This window comes from Vitis vinifera, chromosome 13, assembly GCF_030704535.1.
Source record: "Vitis vinifera cultivar Pinot Noir 40024 chromosome 13, ASM3070453v1".
Classification (NCBI taxonomy): Eukaryota; Viridiplantae; Streptophyta; class Magnoliopsida; order Vitales; family Vitaceae; genus Vitis; species Vitis vinifera.
Genome location: NC_081817.1, coordinates 10,243,879 through 10,253,726, shown reverse-complemented (window position 1 = coordinate 10,253,726; position 9,848 = coordinate 10,243,879). Strand labels below are relative to the sequence as shown.

Sequence of the window (9,848 nt, the reverse complement as noted above, 5' to 3'; positions counted from 1 at the left end):
AAGAAAGAGGCTGTCAAACGAAGTCAACCAGGGCAACACCAGGGCTTCACTAAATTTCAAGCTGAAATCAAGGTCGTATCCAAAATTCGCCACCGCCATCTGGTTCTCCTTGATTGGATACTGTGATGAAAGGCTTGAGATTTGCATTGGTTCTGCATGCGGTACTAATCACCTTCACACTGGTTCTGATGGGGGAATCATTCACTGGGATTTTAAATCAACAAACATGTTGCTTCATGAGAATTATATGGTCAAAGTTTCTGATTTTGGTCTTTCAAAAATTAGGCACTTCAAATAAATCTTGTATCAGTACAAATGTAAAGGGCAGTTTTGGTTACCTTGATCCAATTTCATATCTCCCATGTGTCAGTTCTGGTCCATACAGTATAGAAAATTCCCGAATTTGTCACTCATGCAGACCTAATTGTGAAACAAAAATTACTGCTGTAGAAGGTCAGTACCAGATTGGAACCTACACTGTATGTCAAATTCAGTATGGTGAGGAGATCACCTTTGATTATAACTCAGCCACTGAGAACTGAGCAAGAGGAGACTCGAGATTTGACAACTGCTATCCAGGAGCAAGCATCTAAAGGCTTGGGTTTGAAATCAACTGAGCAGTCAGAGAATCCTATCCAAAACAAGCATCCTAGAAACTCCTCAATGACAGAAAGCGGTGCTGATAAGAATCCAGAATTAAATGAGAAGCTACAGGATGCTCTTGCTCAGGCTGTTGTTTGCTTACATATGGTTTTTGTCAGTAAGAATGCAAATACTCTTGAAATCAACTTCAACGCTTCAATAATTCAATATGAAATATTGGACACTCCGAAGTTCACTTCTGATAGGAAAATGATGTCAGTTATGGTGAAAGATTGCTAGAGTAGAAAGATTTTCCCTTTTACCAAAAAAAAAAGAACACATGAAGCCATCAAACCTGATGCATGTGCAGGACAACAAACACGAACTTTTACTGAAGCTATTACATCTTATGTCCTAAATTTTATTGAGGATCTGTTGAACATTGATAACGAATTGGATGATGAAGACATCACTATCGAAAAGGAAAGAAAGCTAAGAATTCTGATGCATGTGTAGAAGTTTTTGCAACTTATTCGAGATATTATACTAGTTTCAGGGGGTGAAACTTCTCCGAAAATCTTGAATGTCGTTTCTCCTCTGCTAATTTCTGCTGGACTAGATATACGTTTGGTTATTTGTGGCCTTCTTGGTGATCTTGCTGAAACTGACCCTTAGATACTCTCTGTGGCAAATCTCATAAATGAATTGAATGTGACCTCTGTTATGGAAACGAGTGGCCTGGATTATGACACCATAGTTTATGCTTATGAAAAGGATTAGCATGGAGTTCTTTTATATACCACCCCAAAGAATCAGGCACTGGTTATTGGTTTCTTTATTGAATTCTCCATCCGAACTCTTAGACTTGAAATGAAGAGTGACTGCGAAATGTCTAAAGCAATAGTAACATCCATAGCTTATGGTTATTTGGACTGAAGCACGCATTCAGCGCATGATAAACAAATTCCTTTTAGAACTGGCAGTATGTTGGGCATAGAGTTTGCTAAGAGAGGTTCTGAAACTGTTGAGATGGCTCTCTATATTTGATTGAATGCGAGACATCACAAGAATGCTGTAGGGGAGCAGAATGCTGCAATTATGGGTAGATCGGGCAACTTTAATGATGGACAATATGAAGCTGCTGCACAACTTCATTCTCAAGCTCAGCAGATTTGTGTTGTTCTATATCCTAAAGACGCTGTAGAAATTGGAAAGTTTTTGTGATTGAAGCAATTTTTTTTCTATGTAGTGCCTCACTTCGGGAAATTACTTCTAGGTTCAAGGAGAGGAAATATGGGGGCTTATGGCAATGGTCTGAATTTCCCAACAAGATAGCAGTACAGTCGGATGATACACATCCTACACTCAGAATTGACGCGGTTACTGACGAACGATGAAGGACTTGGATGGGATGAAGCTTGGGATATGACATCAAAAGTCATTGGTATATCTCATATGGAAACTGAGCTTTTGTGTTCTGGAGATCATGTCCCAGGTTTGAGAACCTGCTCAGGTTGGCATGTGAAGATCACCAATCAAATACCTCTAGATGGGCTCATAATTGGCCTTTGCTCCTAAATCTAGCAAAAAGAAAGAAATATTCAGCACCTGTTCGGTTCGATGGTGACAAAGTCTTTGAATATATCAGATTTAGGCATCATGGAAGGAGCTCTAAGAACTGAGGATATGATTCTTCAACCTTCAGTATTCCAGCTATCAGAAATGGCAGCCTGGAGGTTGCAGTTGGCTCATCAGAAATGGGAGTGCTAGCTCCGGCAACCTGGCCATTTGCAATGGAGATGCTGCCTTGTATTAGAAGCTGATGTCACCTCCAGCATCACCAATTCCTTCCCATGTCCACCTGTCACTCCAGAATGACCAACTGAATGAACTCGTGGTGAAAAATCAACAAATGTCACCAGTGAAAAATCAGCAAGTTTCAGCTGATTATATACCAATGCTCAAAACGAACACTCGTGCAGCTCAACTGACAACCAAGAACCAGTAATTAGGCGATTTAAATGTCACATCAAGGATCGTGAGCACACGAAACGCTGATCCACACCAAAGAGATAGCGAAACAATGCTCATGTTCCTATAATACATCCATACAATTGGAATAGGCCAAACGGTCACTCAACCGCTAGCTATTCAGGAAGATCTTGACAGCTCCAAAAGACATCAGTAATGAGCAGATCATCAAACTTTGCGCCTTTCATGTGATGATTCTGGTTCATAGAACAGAGAAGAAGCCCGTCGAGAAGAAGCTTTCAGGAGGAACAAGAGGATGGTGGAGCTGGGTGTCTTCTTCGCAGCCACTCTCGAAAGTCCCGAAATACAGGATCCATCAGAAAGTCTCTAGCTCACTGCCCATTTGCCTTCACACACGTACTAAGTTGCTGAATCCTTTTGACCGAGGGTCAATTTCTGATTATGGGCAATTTGATATACCTGAAGGATGAGGATTTATCCGAGAATTGGACATCTGAAAATCAATTAAGACGCGAGTATGCAGTTGAAGAAAATTGTTTGTGAGCAAGCTGACAATAGAAACAGAATTCAGATGTTAATATAAGGGAATTTGATTCTACACATTCTCAAACCAGATGTGGACCCAGAATTCATAGAAGGTTTTTACATGTTAGAGTCAAGCCATCTGTCAGAAATATTTACAGTCCATGAATCTTCACATGAGATTCTAGAATTTAAATTCAGAAATATGGGGAAGGAAGATCTTAAAAGAGGGAACAGTAGCTGGTACAAAGATGTCTCCTTAAGAATTGTTGAAAGCCATATTCCAGAAATGAGTAGGCAGGTTGGCTTGAGACAATCTGTAAAAAGGCAAGCATCCTTCTTCTGACCAAAAAGCTCCAGCTTCAACTCTCCTATGTTAAAATCAGTTCGCGAAATGGTGGTCACCTTGGCAGCGTCAACCATGCTAAAAATGCTTCAATGCTCCTGCCCTTTTATTCCGACCCTGAACTAAGGAAAATGATGCAAAACGCAGAATTTCATTGCTTGCTAACTCCACCAATGAAGACAGGGACTTAACTACAATGAGCAACGAGAAGCTTAAATGTTCAGGAAAATGGCCCTGAGAAATCAGATATGGAGATTCCAGAAGTGAACAGAATTCATAAGGGTGCAGCAGGCTGAAAATATTAAAGAGGCAGGCAATGTGTCAATCATTTTTCGAAAAAAAATAATGGAAGTTTGCTTCAGCAAAAGAAATTCAAGAGCTGGGATATCAGACTACAGTTAAATTAAATATTGTGAAACCAGATTGGTTCATGGCAACAACGAGGGTATGTATTCCAATGGAGCTATTGATTCAAGCCTTGATGGTGAGTAAATAACACCGAATGCAGAAAATACAACAGTGCAGAAAAGTAGGAATTTTGAGCTTTATGTTCGATGTTTGACCAATGTTGGGGAGAATCCATTTGAGCTTACGGATCAAGTTACCTTATACATGGAAATGTTTCTGACCACTGAATATCCTGACGATGAATTGGGTCCTTCTATCCCGAATTCTGAGACTCCATTCCATCATGGCCACCTCACCACACATCATACTCCTTCTATTGTTTCTTTTTCTTCTTTTTGTGATTTTATATATCTTAAATCCAGATTTCAAAACCATTCTACGTCAAAATAACTCCAGTTTTCTTTAAACTTCTTTAGAAGCTTCTAGGTACAAAATCCGGATTTTAACATGTAATTTGCTACCACTTTACTTCAGGTATGCACTTTCACTGTTTTCTTTGATTTTTAACTATTTTCGTGATTTTCTTGATTTTCAGTAAGCATGAATGAAACTCCATAATTCCAAACAATGGAATTCATAGAACAAACTCATGCGAACTTAATTAGGGCTTTGGTGGGGGCCCGACATTCATGACATTATCTTCAATATTGTCAACTTGATATGTTGATTTTTGGATTCTCCTTGATGACATATATGAATTCGTTTTTTTATTTATTGTTGAGATACCCTTGTTCCCATAGACGTGTGGATGCTCGCTAATCAGGTACGCTCTTTCTACTCTTCAACTCCAGAATTCTATGAATGTGTACGTTATCATGAGCCATGACCATGTTTGGCGTCATACTTGATTGTTTTGATATTTGTTTGATTGTATGATCATATTTGATGAAGGTACATGTAATGTGTCATATTCCCAAACTAATCTCTTATGTTTTATGATATCGCTTGAGGAGTCATTCAGGTACGCGCCCTAACTTTCCTTTATTGCAATTTGATTGTGTTTGGCATGCCACTCTTTAAAATCACCTTGCCTATTTAGGTATCCATAATTAACCGATTAATTGCCACACTTCCCTTAACTTAGTTAGTAGAGACCTTTAGAGGGCTTAGAGGGGTGCTACCTTTTAAAGGTACCTTCCTAATAGGTAACCTGATCCCCGGACTTAGACTCGGGTTTTTCAAAGACATGCTTTTTCCAAAAATTATGGAATCACATTTTAGGGTTTTTATTTCTTGTTTTATTTTCCCTTCAAAAATAAAATAAAATAAGTGGCGGCTCCAACTTTTTTTAAAACAATCAATTTTTCACAAATAAATAAAAAAGCGAGTCTCGCCGATTGTGGACCCGCATTTTTCACGTGCGTCCCCACTCGATCGGCGAGACTCGCTTTTTATTTGTGAAAAATTGATTTTTTGAAAAAAAGTTGGAGTCGCCACCTATTTTATTTTTATTTTAAAGGGAAAATAAAACAAGAAAGAAAAACCCTAAAAAGTGACTCCATAATTTTTGGAAAAAGCATGTCTTTGAGAAACCCGAGTTTAGGTCCGGGGATCAGGTTACTTATTGGGAAGGTACCTCTAGGAGATAGCACCCCTCTAAGCCCTAAAGAGGTCTCTACTGACTAAGTTAAGGGAAGCGTGACAATTAAATGGTTGATCATGGATACCTAAGTAGGCTAGGTGATTCCAAAAACATAACATATCAAACAAGATCAGATCACAATTAAGAAGAGTTAAAAATGCGTACCTGGATGGCTTCCCAAGTGCTATCATAAAACATAAGAGATTAGTTTGGAGATACATCACACAACATTTGTTTTATTGAAGCAAATCAGGCATATATCAAGACATTCAAGAATCACGTCAAATATGGATATGGTCATCAATGACATACAAGTCCATAGAGTTCTAAAAAAAATAGATGAGAAGAGAGCGTACCTGGATAGCAAGCTAGTACTCCTCTATGGGAAACGAGAGCATCTCAACAATAAATATTAAGTGAATTCAAGTATTTCATCAAGAAGAATCAAAAATCAACATATCAAGTAAACAGTATTAAAGTGAGTGTTATGAATGTCGGGCCCCCACCAAAGCCCTAGTTGATTTTGCATGAGTCGATTCAATGAATTCCATTGTTTGGAATCATGAAGTTTGTTCATGCTTGTTGAAAATCGAGAAAATCAAGAAAATAGTTGAAAATTAAAGAAAATAGTGAAAATGCATGTCAAAAGGAAAATGACAGCAAATTTACTAAAATCTGGGTTTTATTATCTAGAAGGGATTTAAAGATGGATTTTTCAAAGCTGGAAATGTTTAGTTGAAAAAGGATTTGAAAATTCAATTTAAAACAATGAATTCCCAATCAAAGAAGCAAACAGAGGAGGAGGTGTGCACCGAGGTGACCACACGGAGAAGAGCCTGCGAGTGCACTTGAGACTGGAATTGCATTGCTGATGCTGGATCCTTAACTACGCTTTGCTCTCTTTGGTGCCCAAATCAAAATTTCAAGTCTTTTTCCAAGCATTTTAGTCTGACAAGTTTTTCTGTGCATGAGGAAATTGTTGCTGCAATTGAAGTTGATGAAAGGCTGAGGAGACTGCCCAAAGAGCTCTGCTACTGCAGAATCCTGGAGTTTGATAACCACTCTGCAATCTAGAGGTTCTATTTCATCTGTAGTTTTTCTATCTTCCTTGGATGTAACTCTTGCTCAAAAGAATAAATGACACATAGAAATCAAATTTTTTGTGCTTCATAGAACCATATCCTTCTCTCTTCAGGCGCATTGGAAATCCGAATTCTGGTTGTTAACACAGTACAATGATTGACCAAGGTGTACCATAGGCATGATATGCAAGATTCACAGGGGCGGCCTTATTGAGAGCTTTGGAATTTTTACAGTCTTTATATTTCAGCTTCAGAAAATTATCTATAACAGACAATGCTTCAATACACTGGAAAGAGTTCAAGACAGATCTGCATGTGCACCCCTGAGTGGCTCAAAGATGACCCCATCACAACTCGAAGCCTGTAGAATTCTCCTGCAGCATCTCTGCTTCTCAGCTGCAATGAGAGGAGATATTGTCCCGGACGGACACTTCCAGCCTCAGAACTGCAATTTCCTAGATCAGATTCTCAGCAGGCTCGGGCACTAATCTTGCATTTTTGGTATCATTTTCATAATTATGATCCGTGAAAGACCTGACAGTATTCAGCTCATTCTCTGTAGCCTCGGTAGTCGACCCATCACCCTCACCACTGACAGTTATTGGAAGAGTTAGAAATTCAATGAGAGGAATGTTTTGAGACTGAGCTATTGGGAACAGTTTCATGAATTCCAGACTGTCCCTTATTGACTGTGACAGAATGAAATGCTGCAGAACTCGGTTTGGCAACTCCAAGGTAAACCTCATCAGAAGCATCCCACTTTCTGGTCCATTACTGATCTGGACTGCCCCTTTAGCCACCGTTTCTCTTTCACCCCTCTTCTTATCCTTGAGTCAAGTCTATTTTTTGGTAATTCATGGGAAGTTCATCTTCGTCAGGCCTTTTCAGATCTTTGCGCTGAACTATGAAGCATAAGTGAGAAATCCACCACAATGTCCTTTTATGATGCAGATCTGGAATCACGTGGAGGCCTAAGGTAGTGTCTAAAGCAAGTGCCGTAGGTGGGAAACAACACAGTTTGCAAAGTTGGGTATTTTCTGTACTTCTAGCATTTTAAATCTGGAAGATCAGAATTCTTAATTCCACACCCAGCAGTTTTCCGAGATGAAGTAGCAGGCAAATGACCTTACTGAAATGTGTGGAAGTGCTATTCCAGCAGTTGGTTTAGACTCTTCTGTGGTTTCTGGTATTTTAGAGGCCACTAAATTTTGTTCACACAAAAAAAAAAAAAAAAATTCATCATTAGATGCGTCGATCAATCTTTCATCACAATTTGCCCCACTCAGAATCTAGGATTGAAGCATCTACTGGATTATTCTGAACTGTGTCTTTGCTGGAGAATGAACAAGACTGATTCTTAATTTCACCTCAAATAACTAGAAATTCTGAACCTTTAAAATTTGGATGGCAAGTTGACTCTGAAGGGATCTAATTTTCTAACCAGATTATAGAGTCTTCAAATTGTGGTTTTTGCTTTAAGAAGCAAGTGAAACGGATTCACCACAGGATGCAAGTCTTTGACCCAGCTTTAGTGCAGAATTACTGGAACCAGCCATTGTCAAACTTCAGAGAAACAAGCTCTGCTTTGAGTTGATTCAACTCCTTCTATTTCCCCATGTTCCAAAGCTTGCTGCCCATTAAGATTATCATCACCTGCATGATCTGGGGAACTACCACTAGTTTCAGCGAGATTGGTCTTAGTTCTTCCTTTAGAATAGCCATACAAGTTCATGATAACCTCCTGCCTGAGATGCTCTTTCTGCAGTTTCACCTTAAGCTCCGACCCAGTATTTGATTCAATTTCTAAAGAAAAAGCAGAATAACTCATTCTTCTTTATTTGCACCTGGATTCTGACTGATTCTCTTAGAACACTTCTGAATTCATCTTACCAAATGAAGAATTTTGTAAAGAAGTTGTAACAGGACCTCCAGAATTGATACCAGAGCTGTCGTTAATCCATAAACCCATCCATGGTTTTAGAGATGATCTCTTTTTTTACGTACAAGGCTGTTAGTCTGATCCAGGTTTTTTACAAGTTGCATTGCTGAAGGTAGAGTTAAGAAAATCCCCAACTGTAGCATCTGTATGGAATGCAAGCTGCTCAGTCAACACCCCCATGTACATCACTGCACCAAGTCTTAAAAGAGTTGAGGACCTCAGCAGTCCGGTCTACTAAATCATCAATAGGAAGTGCGGCCTCATAAAAGCTTCTATGGATTTCAGTGTCTGCTTTACTGCCCTTTTTGAAGTGGTTGTTTGAAGGTTCTTGAGATGGAGTTTCTAGTGCAATCCTGCCATTAGAAATAGCCTCTTTGAGTTTCAATTATTTGCATGGGGTTTTTGCCAGGTAAATTCAATGGTTTATCATAATCAATCATCTCTTTCAGTGTTGAACAGAATCAGATTGAAGGACAGATTCCATCTTGGCCTGGCAGGTGGCTCTTTGCTTGGTCTATTCTCTTGGCATTACCGTCTGCTGCTTCTGAACTTGACTTCTAAACCCACACTTATTTCTCGTGAGTTTCTAGACACGCTGAATAATCTTCATAACCTCATCCCATCTGTCTACTTTGTTCAATAAAGTAATGAAGAAGCACCAAGGTGGTCATACATGTGAAGAAGAGAACCAACAGCAAGGTAATCTTGAATTTGACCAGAAGAGGGATAGCCATAGGGTTGTCCACATGAAGGTTCAGAAGGATGGCTAACTTGTGGAGGAATTGGCTGTCTACATGTGGCATCTGCTGAGTGGGAGGTACTCTCATTGCTGGTTGAGCAAGGGTGCCCTTGGTCCAAAAGATTCAAGAGATACTGAAATAGGCCTTATATCATCATCATATGTAATTTTCCTATCAGATCAGCTTTCAAGGGAAACATAAGTATATCAGCTTTATCCTGTGAAGGCCTTAGCAACTGCATACAAAAAAAAAGCATCAAATATTTCCCCTCTAAAACCATATGAGACTTAAGACTGCTCTCTATAATGGTGTCAATGCTGTGAAGACTGATCTCCCAGTTTCTATGGGGCTTCATTGCCATCAGTGGCATGCCAATCTGACCACTAGTCACTTCCAAACCATCCTCAACACTCAGAATGGTATGCTCTTCAGAACCATGTAAATTTTCTAAAGAACAAATTGCTTTTGTTGAATGGGAAGCATTGCCGTCTACTGGAAAACACATCCATTTCAATTAGGAGCCTTATTCCCATGCGAGTCAAGAATTTCAAGTTTTGAAAACAGCTCGAGACCTTTTGGAATTTTACTTTCGAACTCATTTAACAATAAATTAAGGGATACCAAATTAGTCAGTTTTGTCGATGATGCTGCCATA

General features: G+C 39.2%; 1 long non-coding RNA gene across 1 annotated transcript; it reads left to right on the top strand.

The window, feature by feature from the left end:
* Positions 1-5,194: 5,194 nt before the first annotated feature.
* Positions 5,195-9,472, top strand: LOC109123626 (uncharacterized). The gene is made up of 2 exons (XR_002031389.2): positions 5,195-6,508; positions 6,628-9,472. It is a non-coding gene; the product is annotated as an uncharacterized LOC109123626 (long non-coding RNA).
* Positions 9,473-9,848: the final 376 nt, after the last annotated feature.